This window comes from Sinocyclocheilus rhinocerous, unplaced genomic scaffold (genome assembly GCF_001515625.1).
Source record: "Sinocyclocheilus rhinocerous isolate Xijiao unplaced genomic scaffold, SAMN03320098_v1.1 scaffold1937, whole genome shotgun sequence".
NCBI lineage: Eukaryota > Metazoa > Chordata > Actinopteri > Cypriniformes > Cyprinidae > Sinocyclocheilus > Sinocyclocheilus rhinocerous.
Genome location: NW_015626386.1, coordinates 361,457 through 385,516, shown reverse-complemented (window position 1 = coordinate 385,516; position 24,060 = coordinate 361,457). Strand labels below are relative to the sequence as shown.

The 24,060-nt window shown below is 34.3% G+C and overlaps 1 protein-coding gene across 2 annotated transcripts in view; it reads left to right on the top strand.

The window, feature by feature from the left end:
* Positions 1-753: 753 nt before the first annotated feature.
* Positions 754-24,060, top strand: part of LOC107713551 (zinc finger and BTB domain-containing protein 7C-like) — a 30,606-nt gene continuing 7,299 nt past the window's right edge. Inside the window, exon 1 of one of the 2 annotated variants that reach the window (XM_016519103.1) lies at positions 754-927. The gene's annotated coding sequence lies outside the window, so the exon portion shown is untranslated. Of the gene's footprint in view, positions 928-15,763; positions 16,388-24,060 lie in introns of those variants that run through there. The other variant, XM_016519110.1, reaches the window with a different exon arrangement.

Genomic DNA, 24,060 nt, shown 5'->3' with positions numbered 1-24,060 from the left:
AGTCACAATTAATTTGAAAAGAAAAAGTCAGAATTGCAAGAAAAAAGTCCGAATTCTGAGATTAAATCTCATTTATATCCCAAAATTCTGACTTTTTCTTCGTACAATTGAATTAACTTGGAATTGCAAGAAAAAAGTTTATATCATGAAATTTCAGAGAAAAAAAATTCAAGAAAAGGCATTTGAGAAAAAAATCCCAAATGTGAGATTAAAAAATAAGAAATGGTGTCACAATTTGGCCTTTTTTCCCCTCGCAATTAAATTTTTTTCTCAGAATTGCAAGAAAAAAAGGCCAAATTGTGAGATAAACAGTTGTAATTACCTTTTATAAATGTATATATTTTTTAATTCCATGACAAAAACAGGCTTCCATACGAACCAAATTTTTCATGAATAAATCTTTAAATCTGTCCTTTTATTTTAAAGAAAAATCCAATAAAATACATTTCATTTGTTAAAAACCTTCAACAACACTGAACACTTTCCAAATCTGTGTGTGTGCATTTATTCCAAATGTAAACGTGTTGATGATCATGTTGCTATCAGAGCATGACAAGCTGCCAGCGTCTGCAGGTAAACCGGGAGTGTGTGTGTGTGTGTGTGTGTGTGTGTGTGTGTTTCTCTCCTCCCATAGCGAGGTGCATGTCAGGTGGACACGTGCGGCCGGCTGCCAACATACTTTTGGTTTGGAGGGAGGGCTGGGTGGGTGTGAACTTTTGTTTAGTGTCTCTCACTCTCTCTCTCTCCCTGATTCACGACACACCTTCTGTGCAAAACGCAACTCCTCTGCTTATCTCTCTCCCCCTGTCGCTCTCTCTCTCTCTCGTCTGTGTTCACTTTCACATTTTTGAGTCGGAGGATAGCAGTCTGTTTCCTGACACGCAGAGACTTCTCTCCAAGACGCAACTCCGCCAGCAACACCTAAAGGTCAGCAACCACTACTCTCTCTCTCTCTCTCTCTCTCTGTCTCACTAAGTTTCTTTCAATTGCTGCCTGTCTGACTGCTCCATCACTGTCTGTAGTGAAATGTAAGGGGTTTGTGATGGCATTTGTTCACTCGTCTTGTGCATCTGTCACTTTTTAGAGTGTATGCAAAGTGTACTAGATAGCGCGGGACCCCCCCACCCCCTCGTTCTCACAGTCTCTTTAATTAGAAATTCGAATACAGTAAAATGAGCTGACAGGTCAGGGACGGGGGTCTGATGCTATCGCAGCATCACTCAGTGCTGCCCTGCAAGAGAACTCGCGTTTTAGACGAATCAGGCTTCGGCGAATCCATCGACAACCTTTACTGATTACGCCACTACAGCAACTAGACAAAAACTGCATGAGAACAAAAATAAAACTGAAAGGGAAAGTTTATATAATAAGTCAAAAAATATTTGCACTTGTTTTCAGTTTCGATAGTCTTTCAAATTTAATGTTTAAAACGTAAGAGTCTGATCAGAGTCAATAAATGAGTAAAACAATTTGTAAAAATTAATGGTATTACCACAGTACCGTTTTGTAAGGGACATATTATTGCATATTTATAGGGAAAACCTAAACATTCATCAAAAACTGACTACGGCACATTCAATAAGGTCTATTATTATTATATATTATATTAAATATATATTTAAATATATAAATACATTATATCTATTATATTATATATAAATCATTTATATTTACTAGATAATATTATTTACATAATTTACATCAAAAATAATTAAACAAATATAATGTTTACATACTTTAATGTTGCAATTAACTTCAAACATATAGTATTTTCTACCTAAAATCAATAACTTATAGGTAATTACCATACCATAATCTGATTCAGCGACATCATTTGCAATGCTTTATGGGATATTGTAATGTCTTGCACTATTTAAAAAAAGTAAATGTTCTTCAGAAAATCTGATACATTTCAAATGAATTAAAAAAGTCAAAATATCAAATTTAAAATGAATATTCTAATGAAAAAATGTTTTGTTTGTTTTAACTGCTTTGAAAACCCTGATCAGCATGTTTTCTGCTGTGACTTATTTTTCATAAACATCACATACAGTGAAACTGTGAGCAGCACTGGTCATGTCTATAACAGAATACAGGAAACATCATTCATCTGCTCTCTTTGTGAACATAAGCCAAGACTCTATCACTTCAGCTAATCGCAGAATGAATCTGAGGGTTTAAAGACTGAAATATTCAAACATGCACATTCAATGCACTCGGATAAACTGTGTGAATACAGTATAGACTTCTCATTAAAACAACACAGAGAGAGGGGGAGCTTTGTTCGGTGTGGTCAAGGACACAGTATCAGGTGAATGGGCAGATGACCGCCAGTCTCAATTATTCATTTATTTTAATTGTGGCTGTGACGGGTACCAGATTTCCTTTCAATGCCAAGCAACTGCTTTCAGATCCATCACGGCGTGTTGGAGCAGCACTGATTAACCCCACGCTAACAGGCCGTGATTACATAAAAACTCCTGCGTCCAAAACTCGCCGTCACTCTTACACACTCAATAGAGCGAGAGAGCGGGAAGGAGCGGAGAGCTGAGCGAGGGAGTGAGGTTATGCCGGGATACGCACCACGCCTTTGTCTGTCGAGTCACTAGGACAAGGTTTATCAAAGTTGAACCTGATCCGAAGCGGGCTTTTGTTACCCGCCGGATACTTTTACACTGGTGTGTTCTCTAACATTCGAGAGTGCGCTGTGCTCCGTGCGCTCTCACCATGGGAGGGTGTGGGAACGAGGGAACCAGAACAATGATCGGGATCTCAGCGCGGTTCTAGATCACTGCTGGGTACATTACTGTATGTCCTACTCAAAACACACACACACACACACAGACTTCCCCTACAGACATACACACAAACACAGCTCAGAACAACATTTAGTGTTTAAAGTACCTTAACCACACATTTCCATAACAGTAATATATTTAAAAGTTCAAAATACACACACACAGTGGTAAGAATGTATATACACTACCGTTCAAAGAGTAAGATTTTTTAAATGTTTTTGAAAGAAGTCTCTTTTGCAGACTGAGGCTGCATTTATTCGATTAAAAATATGGTAAAATCAGCAATATTATGAAATATTATTACAATTTAAAATAACTGTTTTCTATTTGAATATATTGTAAAATGTAATTTATTCCTGTGATTCAAAGCAGAATTTTCAGCATCATTACTCCAGTCTTCAGAGTCACATGATCCTTTAGAAATCATTCTAATATGCTGATCAAGAAACATTATTATTACTGTTTCTGGTTAATATTTTTGTGAAAACTGAAAAAAAAAAAAAAATCTGGATTCTTTGATGACTAAAAAATTCAAAAGAGCTGCATTTATTTGAAATAAAAAAAATCTATTGAAACATTATAAATTACTTACTGACACTTTTGATCAATTTAAACAAGCATCCTTATATATATATATATATATACTGTAATGTCTAAGACAATGTGGTGTAGCATAGCGATTCTTTTCATCTTTAATAGCAAATATTTCTATAAAAAAATATTTTTATTATTTTATTTTTATACAAAGGTAATTTGGACCCAAACACAGAAAGTACCAATAATGATCGGAATGATCAAGTTAAAGAGAAAAACTGTTCAAAATAAACAGAATGACTATGTGAAGTAAAAAAATAAAATAAAAAAAGAAGAAGAAATATGAGAGAATTTATCTGGTTTGCAATGTTTTAAAGAAGCTAAAATGTAAAAAAGAACAAAAACAAAACAAAACAAAAAAAAAAATAAAAATAAATATATATGATAATTGTAGCTCTCTGGAATACCTGATCATGACTGGCTATACGTGACCTTTTACAGTCTAATATGTTTGCACCATGATGCTACAGTGCATAATTTATTGTTGATCCAGCCAATCGATGCCCATATATGGACATATATGTGCTAGTTTCATTATTGCAAAAAAGACCCCCCAAAAGCTACATTATTTAGTCACATCTCTGCACCATCTCTATATCTATGGTAGTTTCATTATCACAAAATAAACCCGTCAGGCTGATACAACCCTCACATCGGGGTCTGGGTTCATTTTGTGATAATGACCAGCTGACCACATATTAGCACTTACAAAAGTGAAGTATTTTAGTTTTGATGGATAAATCATTTCATTTGATTCAGTTAGTGAGAGAAAAACTAATTTGTGGTTTGTTACTAAATCATTTCACTTTCAAAAGTATAACTTGGAGACACGCAAACACAGCCTCTTCTATGAATGTGTGCATGTAAGTGCGTTTGTAAGCAGTGAAGAAACCTAATAAGAACAGTCTGTCCAGTTCACAACGTAAGATAAAGGTAGGGGATTCACATCCGCTCACACAACTTGTTTCTGATGACACAGCCGCCAACACACTCAAACAGAGAGTCAAATACTGCCTGTCTATATGTCATTTTCCTTCCTCTCTCTTCATCTTCAAAAAAAGCCTGTGTGGCGATTTAGGTAAAGCCCATCTATCAAAGCCTAACGACTGTCCTGGCCTCACCTTTTACACACACAGAGACAGTAACACTCACTCTGACGACATTCCGACATGAATGTGTAGCTCTGAAAAACCAGCTATTAAACTCCTCACATCTAATTAATTCACCAGTTAAACGGTTAACAATAGATAGTCACAGCCATCCGCCCCATTACCTGATGCTGATGTCATAGCATGCTAATTTTAAAAGCAATTCAGCAGGTCACATGGTCATGTCATTTCTAAATTCCATTACTATGGTCACGGTGATTGAGTCGAGTTGCTATTCATAAACTCTGAGCGCTGCGGTCGCTGGGATTATATGAACTTTCTTTAAGAATTCAACAGGTGTTTTTCTTTAGCTGCTCCTACACATCACATGACTAATCACCCATCACAAACAGGAAATTAACCACAAATTTGGGTCAAAAGAGAAAACATTTTATGCTCATACAATGACTCCATACAGCTCTTCCGTTCCATATAAACTAAACTGATGATCAGTTCATCAGTTCAGAATCATAATTTGAACTAGACATTCTACAATTATGCAAATCTTCCCACATAGTGATGTAGACATGTGGGGGCATGTTAGAACGAGCCGTTTTAGGTAGGTGTGGCTAACTCTTAACTTTTATAAAGAATATCTCTTTGGATTTGAGACTTTAGTCTTTACAACTTTACAGATCTTCTTTATGCACCAAGAGCTTGTAACACTCCAAAGAGAAAGGAAAAAATGAAATCGCATCATATGACCCCTTTAACTAAAGTTCACTTCTCTATAACTAGACTTTACTTCACAACAACATAACCTGAGTTTATTAGACTTATTTTAACTATAGTGTTCTATCATTAGGCCATATTAAAATAAAATTACATTTTACTGAAACCAATATATGACTACACTCTAAAAAATGCTGGGATGTTTCAACCCAACTTTGGGTCAAATATGGACTAACCCAACCGTTGGGTTAAATTTTTACATTACATTTTTAACCCAAAAGTTGGGTTAGTCCATATTTGACCCAAAGTTGGGTTGAAACATCCCAGCATTTTTTAGAGTGTATAATCAAATTTTATTAGACTTACTATAACTAAACTTACTGTTTTATCACTAGACTTTACTAGATATATAACCAAACCTAGACTTTACTATAATCCGTTCTATATCTAGACAAAACTATAACTAGACTATACACTCTAAAAAATGCTGGGTTAAATACAACCCAGTGCTGGGTAAAATAGGGACAAATTTTTACCCAGCGATCTTATCTATGCACAATCAGCTTGTAACACTCCAAAGAGAAAGGAAAACTTGAAATCGCATCATATGACCCCTTTAAATGTTTAACCCAACCGCTGGGTCAAAACAGCCCAATTGCTGTTTGTCCCTATTTTACCCAGCACTGGGTTGTATTTAACCCAGCATTTTTTAGAGTGTAATATAACCAAGTTTTATATAGACTATTACTAAAGTTTATTGTCCCATCACTACACTATAACCAGATGTTATTATCCTTTACTGTACTACAATCTGTTCCATATCTAGACCAATCAATAACTAGATTATACTATAACCGATGTTATTAGATGATTACTAAACTTTACTGTCCTATCATATACTTTACTATAACCAAGCTTGATTAAGCTGACTTACCAATAACTACCAAATGTTATTAGATTATTACTAAACTTTGCTCTTCTGTCTCTAGATTATACCAGAACTATACTGTGCTATCTATAATCAAACCCTACTATTCACTATAATATAATCTTTTATATATCTAGACTAATCAATAACTAGACTATAGCCATTTTTAGACTTACTATAACTAAATGTACTGCTGTATAACTAGATTAGACAGTAACAATATTTCAATATAACCATATTTAATTATACTTTAAGTTCATGATATAAACTTAACTGTGCATTAACTACACAATACCATAAGTAGTAACATAACTAAACTTTCTATTTTACCACTAGACTAGAACTATACTTTAACTGTACTTTACAATAACCAAACTTGATTAGACTTTGCTATACTGTAAATGTTATGGTTCCATAACTAGTTTACACCATCTTATAACAAAACTTTATTAGACTTTACTATACTAATCTTTACTTTGGTATAACTAGACTATACCTCATGATGTTATACTCTATCATACTGTACAATACTATAATCAAACTTAACACACTATAACTAAACTTCTGTTCTATAGTATCAACTAAGCATTACTATCCTGTACTTTCAAGTATATTCTATACCAGGGATAGTATATTCTATTGCCACAAACGTAGATTCTGAAGAGCCGCAGCCCTGCAGAGTTTTGCTTCATCCCTAATCAAACACACCTGAACAAGCTAATCAAGGTCTGTAGGGTTATTAGGAAGCTACAGGCAGGTGAGTTTTAATTAGGGTTGGAGCTGAACTCTGCAGGGCTGGAGTTCGCCACCCCTGTTCTATACTATAGCTGTACTTTACTGTGACTGTACGTCTTTGTACGTCTTTAGTTTTTTTAGCTGACGCGTCTTTCTTTTCATTTAAAGCTGATCTGATATGATTTCAGCTGAACGCTTTGGGCCGTGTGTGTGTGTTTGAGTGATTTCCTCTGGTCTTCTATGAAAAGTGAGAGCAGCTGATTGGGGAGCATCTAAACTCCTGTAGGTGTTTCCTGTGTGAGAAGAGTCACTGTAACCAGTGGCAACTCCCAGACTCTCTCTGCTGTTCTGGGTAAATTACAGAAACACACACACAACACGTTTGAAATGATCACACACTCAGGATTGAGGGCGCACCACGACACACGTTTACATAGAGCGACCGAGCTCAATCAACCACACACACACACACAGAGGGAAAGTGGGCTGTTTTGTAATGTTGCTGTAAGATTTTGGTTTTGAAACTGGGTCCACCCACTGGTGTGAGAAGAGAGGAGAGGCACAGAGGAGGGTATAGGGAGAGAAAGACAGAGAGAGAAATGAGTGTGTGGGCTATCACTCACTCACTCTCTCAGTTTAAAATAAGGACACATTGATCCACCCACCCCAACCTCACATCTCAAACTCACACACACACACACACACACACACTGGAGACTGGAGCAGATACCTCAGCAGAAGAGTTTAGGTATCACAGCGGCCTGATGGACTGACAGTCAGGCTGTAATGAGTGACGGCAGGAAGAGCACATGATTGAAAAATCATCTCAGCGTTTGGTAGCTGCTGGTTACAGTATTGTGTCTGGATATCGTTTACGAAAAATGATTTTCAGTGGCTGATATGATATCTTCAGGGTGGTTTGGTCAATATACTGCTAATGGACAATGACAAAAGAGACTAAATGTATTCAAATTAAATAAGCACATTTTACACAATATTTATTCCAAAACAGAAGGAAATGTCTTGGCCTGATGAAAAGTACACATGTCAGGCGAATCAAATTACTTCCAGCTTGGGTAATTTCTCAATATGGTTCCACCATTTTTGTTAATTCCTGTGTAATTTCAGACTGTCAGCATCAATCAAATTAAATGTATTAATACATTTATAAATTATAAAATATATGAAATATTATTTATTGATAATATATAAAAATTAAATATACATCATACATTAAATAAATTTATTTATTTAAAAAAAAAAGAATAATAATGATATATTTCTAATATTATAAATAATATATTTTTTATTTTTTATTATATAACACATATATATATTAATAAATGTATCAATTATAAACTATATTGAATTAGTATATATTCTATATTATATATATTCTTAATAGTATATAGAAATTAAATATATTTTAAATACATTATATATATATATAACAATAAGTATTATTAATGTATTTGTATATAACAACATATAAAATGGTTCTTTGAATCAAACAGAAAGCTAAATATCCAGTGCCGTTATCAATATAGACTTCTGTGAACCGTGTGTGTGAGAACATGTCTGTGATATGTGCTTGTATTTTTTGCATGAAGCGACATATGTGCATACGGTGTGTGACTGATCACTAAAGCTTGCATCTTGTGTGTGTGCGCGCGAGTGTGTGTGTGCGCGCTTTGACAGACATCTGTCTCCTGTGCCCTGCAGCCTGGTTGGTTTTAATTAGGTAGAGCCAGAGGGCCTGAGGGCAGACAGGGGCTAGTCATAATCACACACACACACACACACACACACACACACACAGGGCCAGCCTCCCCCTCACAATCCTCCACAAAAAATGTCCTTTCAGAAGGAGCATCTCAAAAAATACAAAACACACATACTCTCAACACACACACTCCCATCTGTTTCAAACACACGTGTGAGATGTGTGTTTTACATGCATGATTAGTTTGATTAATGACATGTACATTTCAGTCAATTTGAGCGGTTAAGTAGCTGCCTTCAATGCCTGTATTCACACATGAACGCCAGCTCAATGTCATCACCACAAGTCCTGACTTTCTGTTGAAGGCGTGTCAGTTACTGAATCATTGTGGAAGTTAATTGGTTTCAATGATAATAATTTGACATTCCAATAGCTCAGACAGTAGAGCATGGGTAATGCATGAACTAATAAAATGTTTACCTTGAATGCAATAGATAAATGTGTCTACCAAATTGCATAAATGTAAATGTTAATTGTACTTTTAGCTTTTATGCATTTTGACAGGCTTGCAGAATGAAACAGTTTCCCATCATGCTCTGAGGAATGATAAAACATCTGATAAAGGATCAGTTTCACTAATGCACATTATTAGCGCTTCATTTTGTTGAACTAAAAAAAAAGTGTCAAATCTTTGTTGAGAATGAAAAATAAATTCTGTACTGGTTTTATTCTTTATTTACGACTTATAAATAGGAACAAAATAGTTCAACTTTTAAATATGTAAACTTTTAGACATCAAGTGCACTAATGCACATCATTTGTGCTTCTTTTTGTCGCACTTCCACAAAAAATCTAATCTTTGTTGCAATATGAAAAAGAGAATTCACTTCGCTTCATTCTAATTACGTAATTGCAACTCCTAACTATAAATAAAATAGTTAAAGATATAAATAAAATAGTTAAACTTTTAAACAACAACTTCACTAATGCACATTATTTGTGCTTCATTTTGTTGCACTAGCACAAAAATGTCAAATCTTGGTTGAGGTGTGAAAGAAATTGCATGTTTGTGTTTCCTAATTTCATAATTGTGACCCGTAATCATAAACAAAATAGTTACATTTTAAAACATTTACATTTCGATTTCTGCATTTAGCAGATGATATTATTTAAAGTGACTTTCATTGCATTCAAGATACAAATTTTAAAAGGTACAAAAACAGTATTTAAACATCGACTGCACTAATGCAATTTTTTTTGCATGTATTTTTTTACACAATAAAGCATGTGTACATCCCATAATTCTGTCTTTACGCTGCTGCTGCAACAAACTGAAAGTGCTCGTCCCCATAACCAACTGCACCACAAGTCAACGCCTAAAAAGCCACGCTAACAAATCACACAAATAAAAATAAGGTGGCATTTTGACACATTTGTATGTTGTCGTTTCTGGACTTTGAAATGTAAAAAAAGTTATCGATATGCAGTCCACACTCACACACAGACTCACCAAACCAAAAATCACAGATAAAAACCCTCTTAGCAGCAGCATTTCCAAAAACGTCCACTTTATGTGTGTGTGTGTGTGTGTGTGTGTCTGTGCAGAAGATAGCAGATAACACAGATGAAACGGTCCAAAAGACACAACACTTCCAGTAAAAACAGGAGTTGGAGTGTGGAGGGGTATAGTGATGACCTTGACGCATATTTTGGGCTCCATGTGTGTGTGTGTGTGGGTGTCGTCCTTGGACGACTGTTTCCCACCCTAGTTGGTGGGTTTGTCTGTAAGTGGGCAGAGATGACAAATTTTTCCCACAAGCCCACACCCTGGAGCGCCAAAACCCCCACTCCCAGAATACATCTGTGCACAGCGTCCCACATTACAAATCCTAAGGCTTAGAAAACAGAGAATATAAAACTGAAGAATTTATGCATCAGATTTGAACAACATTTTTGGTGCTTGACTGTGCAAAACGCTATGGAGTTGTGAGTGGTTGCCAAGGTGTTTCTATGCAGTTGCTAGGATGTTTGGTGCGGTTGCTAGGTGAAAAATCACATAGTCGATTATTTAGTACCAGCACATCTCTCGTCAACAAGACATGAATTGTAAAAGGAAGGAAGGAAGAAAGGAAGGAAGGGAGGGAGGGAGGGAGGGAAGGAAGGAAGGAAGGAAGGAAGGAAAGAAAGAAAGAAAGAAAGAAAGAAAAAGATCTGACCTTACCTGAAGTGAGACATCACAAGGTCACCAAACACACAACAGTTTGTATAAGCTAAATGTCAGTCGCAGTTCTGAATGTGTCTCGTCTTTGTCTGAATGCAGCTGTAAAAATAAATAAAAAAATTAAAATAATAAAATGTCTGAGAAATTTGATCTTCATGCTAAACAGGGTTATTATAGGTTACCAAAACTATACAAAAAATTTTGATTACCTAAAATCAAATATACATTAACTAAAATAAACAAATTAAACTTATTTTAACAAACTGAAATAAAAACGAATGAAAACTATATACAAATAAAAATGACTAAAACTACAATTAAATCAAAGCAGAAGATATAAAAATAAAAAAAATTAAAAAAAATCTAAATATTAATAAATATATAATCTCAGTTACACTAAAATAACATAAACATAAAAAACATAAAATAAATATTAAAAAAGCATAAAATGTTTTAAAAATAATCATTAAAAAAATAATATTACAAATATACTAAATAATTTTTATTTTGCAGTTCTTTAGAAAATTATCAATGTTTTAAAGATCCCACATACCAAAACACTGATCTGAAGAACCGACAATGACACATCAAGAACTTTGTTAACTATATTAAATGGTTCTTTAACCCTATAAATCCTGCTGTATCATATTTGATATGCATGTTTCTAAATAATTAACATGATCAAAACTTTGCTGTTAAATCTGTCACACACAATCTACTCCCTGCCTTCTGTCGTCTGATTGATCGTTCAGAGTTTTTTAACAAGTAAAAGGCCTTTTAGTGTAATTGTACAAACGTCCACCTTCAGCTCGTGCTTCACGTGTGATTTTGCTGTCAAATCTTACATTATTTGTTTTTAGAAAAATCATGTTCAAATGTGAGGCTCAAATATGATCATCAGGCTTTTGAGGAACGTTTATTTGTTAATCTCTCAATCATCATTGGAATGCATTGTATTATATGTTTTGATCATAAAACTAAGCATTTAAACATCATCTTACTAAGACATATTATTGAAGATATAGAGTGATGCCTGATATTTATATCATTTTATGTAAGTATCTGATATACGTTTACAAAGATCTCATTAATTTATATTTACAAGCATCAGAATTTCATCACTTTTTGGCCAAATTGCATATTTTTGCTCGAGTATGAGCTCCATATTCTCACTATATCATACTATACAAGCCATAAAAGCCTGATGTTTCAAATATGATACTCAGCATAAAACACATATGCAAACTTTTTGTCTAAAGGTTCGTTAAACGGTTCAATTTTAACAAATTTGATTTTTTGGACTTTAATGTCAGGCTTTACAGGATTAAAAGAAGGTTCTTTGCTGAACCACTGAAGAACATTTATTAAGAGTATATATTATATTTTGGTTCGGTGTGAGAGCTAAAAACACTAAGTGTGTCTAATACAGGAATCTGTTTTAGGTACACACAGAATCCTCAGGAAATATCTCACAAATATGTGTAGCCTAAGTAAATGCGTTTTGCACCTTTATAGATATTTGAGCAATAAATGGTGATGGGCAAAGTAGACTAATAGTGTAATTAACTACACATAAAAACCCGACTTTTTACTTAAGTACCAGATATGGGTGTCATTGCCATAAAATATTTTTAATACGACTGACTTTGCATTTAATGTGAATTTAATAACAATATTGTAAGTTACTAATTATTACACTTTCATTTTACAGAGAGTAGGCTAAAGAACATTTACATTATCAAATAACATTTTTATTCAGTCTATAGCCAGAGTTCAGGCACTCTCAAAAACTCCCATTATAATCACTGAAGCTGTTTACACTGTGAAATGAATATCTTATTTACATTCGTACGCACATCTGCACTTTGTTGTTTCTGATGAGAGAATTCGCCAGAGAATTCAGTCAGCGAGCAAGTGAACAAAACACCATGTTTCAGCGATCACTCATCTGAACGTCTCTGGTCATTGCATTCATAAGCTCAACAGAATCGTTGGCTCAGCGCCAGTCAATGCGCGAACGCGGATTTGAATTCAGCAGCTGATGCTGTGCCACACTGAACGATCTAATCATACCGGTGTGATTGTATCAATTATAAAAAATATTATTCAGCTATTTTTTTTTTGTCTTTTGGAAGCTGCATTCAAAATCCACTTGGCTCAGAAATCTGGGGGGGCACGTGCCCTCACTTCGAATGGGCATGACGCCTCTGCTGCATGTGAGTGTTTTTAACTTAATAACTCCATAATTCATTTCTCCATCTCTTATATTTTCACACTTTACCTTCATCACATTCACAGCAGGACAAAGAAGTCCATCGAATTCACATTTTACCCAGAATCCCCCAGTAAAACGCTGGCTTTGGTATTAAGTAACTGAAAAGCAGGTCACCATGAATCTGTCATAAATTACATAACTAGGTGGATTCTTGATGTCATTTAGGAAATCCTGTCCGTGTTAAAGCGTCGAGTCATGATTTAAAGAGACAGACACAGCGGGAAAATGTCACCGTGCGAGAGAGAGAGAGAGACTGTAATGGTTCTATGGATTTTGAAACAATAGATTTTAAGGAAACACACTCCCTCTTTCTCTTTTCACACAAAGACAAGCTGTATTTGTGGAAATAGTACCTCAGTCAGTAAAAAGCCATTTTTGAGAGTAAAATCTCTCTGTCTGCGTACAGAAATGCAGTGAACTGATTGGCTGATTGAACTTTTGGATTTTGATTGTGACATAATTTGAAAAATATTTGATCATCACAATCCAAACAAAATTTAAATTTCACATCGATTTGAACTTTTACTTCATGTTTGACTGAACACAAGTGGCAAATACTGGTACTATTAAAATAAAATGGTCTCATTTAAAGAAACCTGTAAAATACAAATATAAATCAAACATATTGAGAAGTGCAAGACAGACCGTTAATCAGCTGAGAGTGTAGTATAGAATGAGACTTCCATCTTCCCGATGTCCAGTGTCCAGCTTTAAAAAAAGAAAGATAATATACATTCATAAGCAGGATAAATGCATGATAAATGGCAGCTTTGACTTGCAGAATCAGCTAAAAGGTGGGAAAATGTTTTGTTTCTAAAACTATGGCACTGTCAGTGGAGTCAAATCATTCTATTTTTTAAGCAAAAAAAATTATTATACACTCTTTTGTTTTAATTGCATCCTTCTGGTTCTTTTTTTAAGAGTATGAAAATTATTTAGCTTCACCTAGATATAATTACTTTCATAACTGAGCTTTAATTATTAGCTTTTATGACTTTGACAGCATTTTCAAGACATTTTTTCATTTATATGTTATATATATATATATGAATATAAATTTATATTATTAAATATTACATTATTAAATATTAACATTTCATTGTTAAAATTATTATATGTTAATGTATAATATATTATTTATATTAAAATACAAATAAAAAATATATTCAGGATAATTTAGGATAAAAAAAAGTTTTACCTGTATTCATACCCTATATATTGTTTATTGAGGTTTTCTATTCATCTGTTGGAGGTGCATTAAACACATATACAATTTTAAAGCACCTGCTGAATATGAAGAAAAGCCCCATTAAACCATAATCTTTCATCTTTCCCTTTTACCACATTAAATGAGAGTAAATAAAAAGTGGGAGTTGGATGAACGAATGTACTCTTCACACAACTCTGAGTATAAGCTTACAAGTTAACTAACTGATTAGCCGCCAACCTCTGGTTTCAGTTTCAACGAAAGGAAATTGAACAGCCCTGTTGAGGAACACGCTGTCTGAGCTGCAATATGGGTCAAACCGCATGCATAAAACACCCAACTTCGAATTAACTAGAAAATCATAATGTCTCGATTCTGGCATTATATAAAATATCGTTTAATTAAATTGACACACGTGCAAAATATAAGCAGCAAATCTGTACTGTGTGCCACATAAGAAACAATGCAAATAGTATATACATACTGTATACTACTCTTTCTAATACAGCATTATGTGGCATGTATACTTGTGCACTGCAGTGTTATTTTAGTATCACTGATGTACTATTATAGTTTTTGTTAATATTTTGAATTAGATTTTATTTGTATATTTTCTGTTTGCATTTTAGTGAAAGATTCAGTAAGTTTGTGGTATTTTTTATATCTAGTTGTTTTTAAGTTTTCGTTATTTTAGTATTTCAACATTATATATATATATATATATATATATATACCAATATGCCAACTGCCTGGATGCCACAAACTGATTTAAATGCATTGAAATCATGTCAAAATAGGTTTAAAAAAATTGTATACCATATACTGTATGTCATGCAGTATTTAGTAAGTAGCAAGCAAGAATAGTACACTATAATGTATATATATAACTAGTTGTTATCATACACAGTAACGGACTATCTGTGTTTTACCTGTAGGTGACTTTAAGAGCAGCAGGTGGCGTGAGGGAGTTGAAGTTGTTGTCTGTGGGTCCCATTCCGCTATATTCTACATTCTCTCCATACACTGCCTGCTTTCTGCCTAGCATGAGGCTGGTGTTGAGGTCGAGTGGCTGGTAGCCTTTCTCCAGGTCCAGAGTGTAGACATTTGAGTCCAAGTGATAAGAGACAGAACGTGCCCAACGATTACGTGGTAAACTTTTCTTGGTCTTCAACTCTGGAATTAACATTGAAAAATTGCTTACAGAACATTCCTATAGAATTATTTCTCAAACTGATATCATATCAATATCATATATGCATATGAATATATTCAACCACCAGATGGAGACATTTGTACTGAAAAGAGTAGGTGCTTTTATATATTATATAAGCAAGAATAGTACACTATAATGTATATATATATATATATTAAATTAATGGAGATTATTTGAGCACGTTTTACAAGAAAACTTGTAAAATCTACTTCAATATTTCATGTTTAATTCAATGTGTCACTTGCAGTTACTGTGTAGTTAATTGTGAAACTTACTGGTTTCTACACTAAAATCTGAACTTCAGGTTTTCCACCTTGTTCTTTCGTCTAATTCATCTTCTGAAGTCACAGCACATGCATATATAGAACTGGTACTTTTCTCTTTCTTCCTTCATTTGTGCCCAAGTTCGAGTTGCAAATCCTTCACGAATAAAACTAAAAATTCATTTTGTCTGACCCCAAATCAGAGGGTTTGTGCACCATGGGCTTTATTACATACTGAGCTTAAACTGTGTTGTGGAGGAGGATGGGTATTATTATCCTGAGCTTCCCACCCAGCTATAAAAACGACATCGCTGCTCTAGAGTAGATCCACCTCCTCTCTCTCTCTCTTTCTCTCTCTCTCTCTCTCTCCTCCTTCCTGTCAGAGTCCACACAAACCTCTTCGTCTGTCCGCGTGTGCCGTTGTTTTGGGCTTGTAGTTGGATGCTCGGCTGTGTTTTTTGTGAATGGAGAGGAGACGCTCAGGCAGACGGGATGGACAGACATCTTCTCGTCCCTCAGAGACGGAGATGAGACAGGCTCGGATCTGAAACGACACTTAGACCTGGAATAAATCACACGTACAGTAACACACATCTGAGGATCTGGACGGGTGAGTGCGATGCAGCCCAGTTCACCTGTTTTCAAGAGTTGTGCATGCGGGAAAGTGCGCGTTTGAGTCCGAATACACAGTGTTTGAGTCCGAGGTCTGTTTATGTTTGTTTGTGTGCATCTCAGGTATAGAACAGCATGTCTGTGGGCAGTAATTTGATGACTCATGTAATTATTTGGGCCATTCTTTAGATGTCGTCTCCAGAAAATGAGTGTGTGGAGTTTTGGCCCTCTGTAAACGCAAACGAACACAAACTAGTAATGACACAGCAAATCGACAATTACACCAGACACTGCTGGCTCTGATGTGTGTGAAAGCAAAGTGTTATCGAAAGAGTTTCTAAAAAAACAATTTGATGCTTACACACTGTAAAGTGCCAGTTCATTTTTTGAGAGGCTGTTCTCATGACCTTTTCAATGCGGCCCACTGAACAGGCGACTGACCCACATAGTCACACAGTCATCTTAACAAATGTTAAATACATCACATTTTTATGTTTATAATTTAGGATAAACATTTTAACTGCTACTTGTGATTGTTTAATGAAAGTGTCATAAATATGTATGTATGTATGTATATATATATATATATATATATATATGTATATATATATATATACACACATACACACACACACATTAAATTATATATTTGATTTAATAAAAAAATATAGATTTTAAATAAATTATATATAGATATAAATAGCTAAAATAGATAAATGGCATCTATCTGTTAAATTTAATATAGTGTTATGTATAAAGTATGATTTATGCAAAGAGTAAATCGATTATGATCAATTTTAGGTTGGAAGTTTAAAAAAAAAATCAAAATTGACGTCACGTCGCAGATACGTATCAGATTTATTTCCACACAAAAGTGGCCCAGATCAGATATGAAAATGTCAGACAGTGATTTTTGCTGTTCATATTATCAAAAACAGATCTGTGTCACAACTGTGATGGGAACGTCGCCTTACTTGATCTAAATCCACCAGAAACACAAAAGCAAATGCAACTAAATTCATTAGAATTACTGAAGTTTAGACAGTCATTACATTATTCATATGATTTAAAAGGTTTTAAAAGGGTGTCATAAGGTGACAGGTGAATGTGTGTGTGTGTGTGCGCGCGTGTGTGTGTGCGTCTGTTTGAAGAGGGCTGAATGCAGATTAAAAACAGTGTAAATTACTGTTTGTAGCAGCTGAAGCGCGTGATGCAGGTGTCTGTACCATCTTGCTTCATATATTTACCAAACAGATGAATTACAGCAGACGTTACACAATGGCTGTGTGTAATTCTAACAAGGCTCTGTAAGTGTCATTTACGTTTGTTCTGATCTGTCGCTGGGTGAATCAGTCTACGGTGAAAAGCAGCTCAAATATACAGCAGAACTCTAAATGAACTCCGGCCAAGACACGAGGCCAAACCTTCACGCCGCACTTTATTATGTTTTCTTTAACTCTATTGAACAAGGTCCCGGTTTAAGTCTGTGGTCTGTCCTCAATTTGTATTAGAGTGCTTGACAAGTAACTTGGACATATATAAAAAGTTACATGCACACACACACACACACACATAAAAAATTATAAATTATTCATTATATATACACATATATATAGACAAAATAGATAATATACAGTTAGATAGACAGATAAATATAAAATATATTTTATATAAATATAAAATAAAGTTATGAAATTATAATGAAATTATAATACTATTAAATATTAAATAATTCTAAATTAGGATTGATGGATGGATGGATGGATGAAATATGTTTTACAATTATTATATATGTATATATTTTATTTGTGTATGTCTGTATATATGTATATGTGTGCATACATACACACACACACACACATACATACACATATATATATATATGTAAATAGATACACAATGCTGAAACATAAAAATAAAAAAATATTTGAAACAAAAAAATCTGAAAAATCTAATTGTTAAAACTACTTTCTGTGTCAATTCAGCTACCAAATAGCAATATTTCAATCAATCTTTACTTTATTTGTCCCTCAAGAGGGAAATTTGTTTCAACTCAAAACTTTTGTTACTACTTAATGCAAATGTTTAAATCTGCTGGCAGAACCTCAAAATGTATCATCCAGACTGCCGAAACAATATGTGCATGTATGAAAAATATAAAAATAAAAAATATAAAAAATTCTAAACTCTAAACTGTTCACATGCAGAGCATTCATCATCTACAGGACCGAGACGAATCATATTCAAATCCAGAGCTTTCTATTGGCTGACTGCTGCACCATCGTTCGAGCATACGGGCGGGAGGCACTTCTGTCTGTAAACAGGGCCATGAGTCTCTGCGAAGCACTAATAGACTAAAACCTACAGGTGCCCCTGCAGGTGAGGCCCCTAAATGATCTCCCTCAGGACCCACGAACCATAGCTGGATTTAGCCAATTTAGCAGCAGTCTGAGTCGCCGTGAGTCTAAGCAGCGTGACACGTGCTCACTCCTGTCTGAGACTCGAGCCCTGCCTCCCTAAAGAGGCCATGATGAAATATCGCTCACAAATGTGAACCGTTTTAACTTTTAGAGAGGATGTTGTAACTTTACCCTATCAAGAGTTGGTCATCTTTGCATCACAAAGTCAGACGAGGCATCCATCGTGCACCAAATGCATGCATTAAACCTGCAAAATACAGTTAGTATGCACTGACTTTACATTAACAAACAATCGCTATTAATTGTTAAGCCTTAAAGTCTTTGTCCCAGTTAGGATGTTCATCAAAGCTCGCGTGTGTGTACGCATTTAGTTCAAGCATCAAACACAGGTGTGTTATTTTGATTGATCAAAGGACTGAGGGGGTAGTTTGGGTTTTTACTCACAGTGTCATTTGTGTTTTGAGATATGACACATTATGATTGATGTTGAACTCAGAATTAGTAATGTATGAACATGCAAAGAAGAAAATAGGAAAAAAGGTTATTATTGATGACACTTAAAATCACACCGCATGCATTCATTTCTGAAATCTGCTCAATTCAGCCTGATTCACAAGTTTGAGCCGAGCGAGTTTGTGAATCAAAACGTGCTCACTGCGTGTTAATTTTTGCATGCTGACAACGAGGGCGACGCAATATCAAAGCAAAACCATTAGCTAACTTTGTTTTGTTTGCAGTGCTGCTCCTGAATAGCGGTGCAGGAAACACTGATACGCACATGCATGCATTTTTTTTTTTTCAGATGACAAACGCGTCTCTGTGCTGAAATGAGTGTGTGGCACTTTGTGGGGCTAAAGAGGGTATTTTCTTCACCTCTTTCCACAAACTGTAGATTAAGACAGACACCAGAACAAATGCTGAGCATCATTTTTAGATTTATCTCCGAACATCTTTTAACCTAAAATAGGAGATTTGATACGGCTTATGATGATTTGTCATACATCGAACTGCATTTGATAAGCATCTGAAAACGCTTATTTTTATTAACCATTTTTTATTTAAAAAAAAAATGTATTAAGCAATTTTTTAGAATTTTATTTTTTAGAATTGTATATATATATATATATATATTATTTTTATTTTTTTATTGTTCAAAGGCTCCAAAAATGCTTTGAAAAAGGGAAGGAAATGTACTGAACAAAACAAAATGTAGAATTTATTTTAAATATATATAACCAGATAATACAATAAGAATGTGCTTGATATAGTCCCTGAATCTTATTGGTTTGAGATATATAAATATATACACACACACAAACACAGAGAGTTACTCAAATATCTGAATAATAATAATAATAATACCTCTGCTCAATTTTTTATGCAAATTAAACTTTTTTCAAACAAATGTATATATTTACACAAAAAAGCATTTGAGTCTTCATGTCATTAACAGTCCAAAAAAATTTAATAACTGAAACTATAATGAATGCATGTGAACATTATGATAAAATATTTCTCAGTGAAAAAGCAACATCTTCCTATCATTAGAAACAACAAGCAAACCACAAAAGCAACCTAATACACACCTGCAGAAAAAATCTACTACACTCCAACTGATTATCAAATCATTTCACAATGAAAAGTGCAAATTCGGATGTTCCGTCTAGAGATGGACAAACTGAGCTGCGGTCCAGTGGAAGATACCGATCTAAAGCGTTACTGCTTTACTAGCAGTGCCACATCAACAGTTTAGACAGGATTTCAGATAGCATCTATCACTGAGGTGTGTGTCGGTCAGTTTTTGCCTACAGTTTCTGGGAACAACGGCTTAATAATGTCAATGAAAACGTCAAAGTTTTCATGGGAGTTTCACTGCAAAAACAGATTGTCTTCTTCAGTCTCGTTTTCCATTACAGATATCTAAAAATTCTTCAATCAAGATACATTTACTTGACTTAAGATATTAAGTCGTTTTCTAAAAAATGATCAAAATTAAGTGAGTTTGTGCATAAAACAAGAAAAACAAAAATCTTGTTTCTGTCTTGTTTACAGTACAAATTGAAATGAGTTTATGCTTAATTCAAAGGGAAAACAAGATTCTTTTTCTAACCCCACTGACAGAGATTATTCTTGTTTTCATCTTTTTTTTCTCTCCAGAAAAAAAGACTTAATATCTTAAGTCATTTACCTTCTCAAGTAAATGTATCTTGATTTAAGAATTTTTAGATATTTGTACTGGAAAACAAGACAAAAATATTAAGAAAGTCAAAATGACTTCAGATATGAACTCTTGTTTTCTGAAAAATTATCAAAACAAAGTGTTTATGCTTAAAATAAGAACAAATATCTGTCAATGGGATCAGAAAAATACACGTAATTCAAAGGAAAACAAGATTATTTTTCTGACCTTATTAACAGATATTTTTAAGCATAAACTCACTTTATTTTGATTCATTTTCATTTTTTTTTTTTTTTTAAGAAAACAACTTAATATCTTAAGTTATTTTGCGTCTCAAGTAAATGTATCTTGTTTTTATTTTATTATTATTATATATTTTTTTTATATATTTATATTTATATTTATATATATATATACAGTGGGTACGGAAAGTAAATCTGCAAAGATGTCAACAATTCTGTGTTTTTCTATATATATGGGGTGCTGTGTGTACATTAATGAGGAAAAAAAATTAACTTAAATGATTTTAGCAAATGGCTGCAATATAACAAAGAGTGAAAAATTTAAGGGGGTCTGAATACTTTCCGTACCCACTGTATATATATATATATATTTGCAGTGGAAAACAAGACCAAAAAAAAAGTCAAGCAAATTATTTTTTGCAGTGTGTTAAGGGTACTCTCAATATAAAAACAACAGAAATCAAAGAAAAGCTGCAGGTACAATTATACAAAAAAAATCTGACATGAAAAACGCAAAAGGATTTCTTATAGATTTACAGGTAGATCAATCTGTAGTTTTAATAATTAGCTTTATACATAAGCAGCAGAAGTCTGTGGTGTGTCTGCATGCAGACTGCGTCATATGGAGGGAGTAAACTGTCAAGGTTTGGAGGAGTTATTCAGTGTTAAGCGAGTGCGGAGGGGCCAGTAGGCCCTCAAACACACACTGTAATTATGGGATTGAGTGAGGAGCTGTGGGGGCCAGCCGGAGAAACGCATGCGCTCCCAGGGTGGGTGGGAGACCTCACTGTGTCTCTCTTCCTTCTTTTTCACTCCCTCCCTAGTGTTGCTTTTAGCTCCGAACGCCTATTTAACTTGGCTGGATTTTCCAGGGTGGGGCACCAAATTTTTTATTTTTTTTTTGAGGTTTGCCCAACCTGTCAGGGAACTTCTGGGGACATGAGATCTCATCCTTCCCACTTCCTCTCTTTCTCTTTTCTTTTCCCCCACAGAAAGTTTGCAATTAAAGTGTTTGTGTTATTTACACACAATCAAAAAAGAATAAAATGTCACACATATCAATGTTTGGTATTACTGAGACAGTATTATAATTATTATTAACATTTTGAATTTGAATTTTGGATTTTTATTTCTATATTTTCTGGTATCATTTCATGTTTAAACATAAAATAATCTGTAATAAACTACTGTATATACTTTCTTACCAGTGAGATTGAAGTTATATTTATTTATTTATATATATTTATCTATATATTTGTGTTTATATATATATATAAATGTATATATATATTATATATATAATATATATAGTTTTTTTTTTTAATTATTCATTTTTGTTTGTTATTTTAATACATCAAGTTATTCTAATTTAAAATGAGAAATGTTGCTTTGGCAACTAGCTGAAGTTATGTTTTTTAAAATTACTTAATGGTTTTAATTTTAGTTTTAATTAACTATAATAACCCTGACACATACAAGGTTTAAGCAAGGAACAAACTAATCATGCATGACTGATATATATATATATATATATATTTACCTGAAGGGTCACTTTGTTTGATGAACAATGATCTTAATTTAAAAGATACGTTCCTTGTTAGTGGACTATATGTTCTTACTGTAATAATTGCAACCGTCACCTAGCAACAGTGGAAGGGACATTAAAATGTTGATTGGTAAGTGCTGAGCTCAATATTATAGAGAATAAAGACAAACAATGTACAAGAAATAAAACCCGAAAACACCAGTAGCTCATTTACTTTGGCGGACAGGCCGTTTTTGGACCATTGAACGCCAGTCGACAGCTCCAGTGGTGGCGGGACGTATGAAAGCATCCATCCACATGCCTGCAGTGACCACGGGGACGAGACACACTGAGATTAAACTCTATTCATAGCCATGAATGAAGGACAATGCTGCCAAAACGCCTCTTAAAAAGTCACTGTAAACATTTCAGGGAATCCGCAGGTACAATTCAGGCTCCATTCATGTAGGCCTGTAGTTTAAGAGCATCTGAACGGAGATCTGGAAAATACAGCTTTTCGAATTCTTTATTCTTTTTGTTCTGTAGAAGTGCACTTCTAAACTATATATATATATATATATATATATATATTTACCTGAAGGGTCACTTTGTTTGATGAACAATGATCTTAATTTAAAAGATACGTTCCTTGTTAGTGGACTATATGTTCTTACTGTAATAATTGCAACCGTCACCTAGCAACAGTGGAAGGGACATTAAAATGTTGATTGGTAAGTGCTGAGCTCAATATTATAGAGAATAAAGACAAACAATGTACAAGAAATAAAACCCGAAAACACCAGTAGCTCATTTACTTTGGCGGACAGGCCGTTTTTGGACCATTGAACGCCAGTCGACAGCTCCAGTGGTGGCGGGACGTATGAAAGCATCCATCCACATGCCTGCAGTGACCACGGGGACGAGACACACTGAGATTAAACTCTATTCATAGCCATGAATGAAGGACAATGCTGCCAAAACGCCTCTTAAAAAGTCACTGTAAACATTTCAGGGAATCCGCAGGTACAATTCAGGCTCCATTCATGTAGGCCTGTAGTTTAAGAGCATCTGAACGGAGATCTGGAAAATACAGCTTTTCGAATTCTTTATTCTTTTTGTTCTGTAGAAGTGCACTTCTAAACTAGACTTGAGTAAATTATAAGGGGGGGGAAAAGGTTTCAACATTTTGCATTTCATGCATGTCAATTAAAGTAACTGCAATTAAACAGCATCGGCCTCTCATGAAACGTGAGTGAATCTGGGGGCGGTGGGTTACGTTTACTCGTGCCCTGACACTTTTTTTCC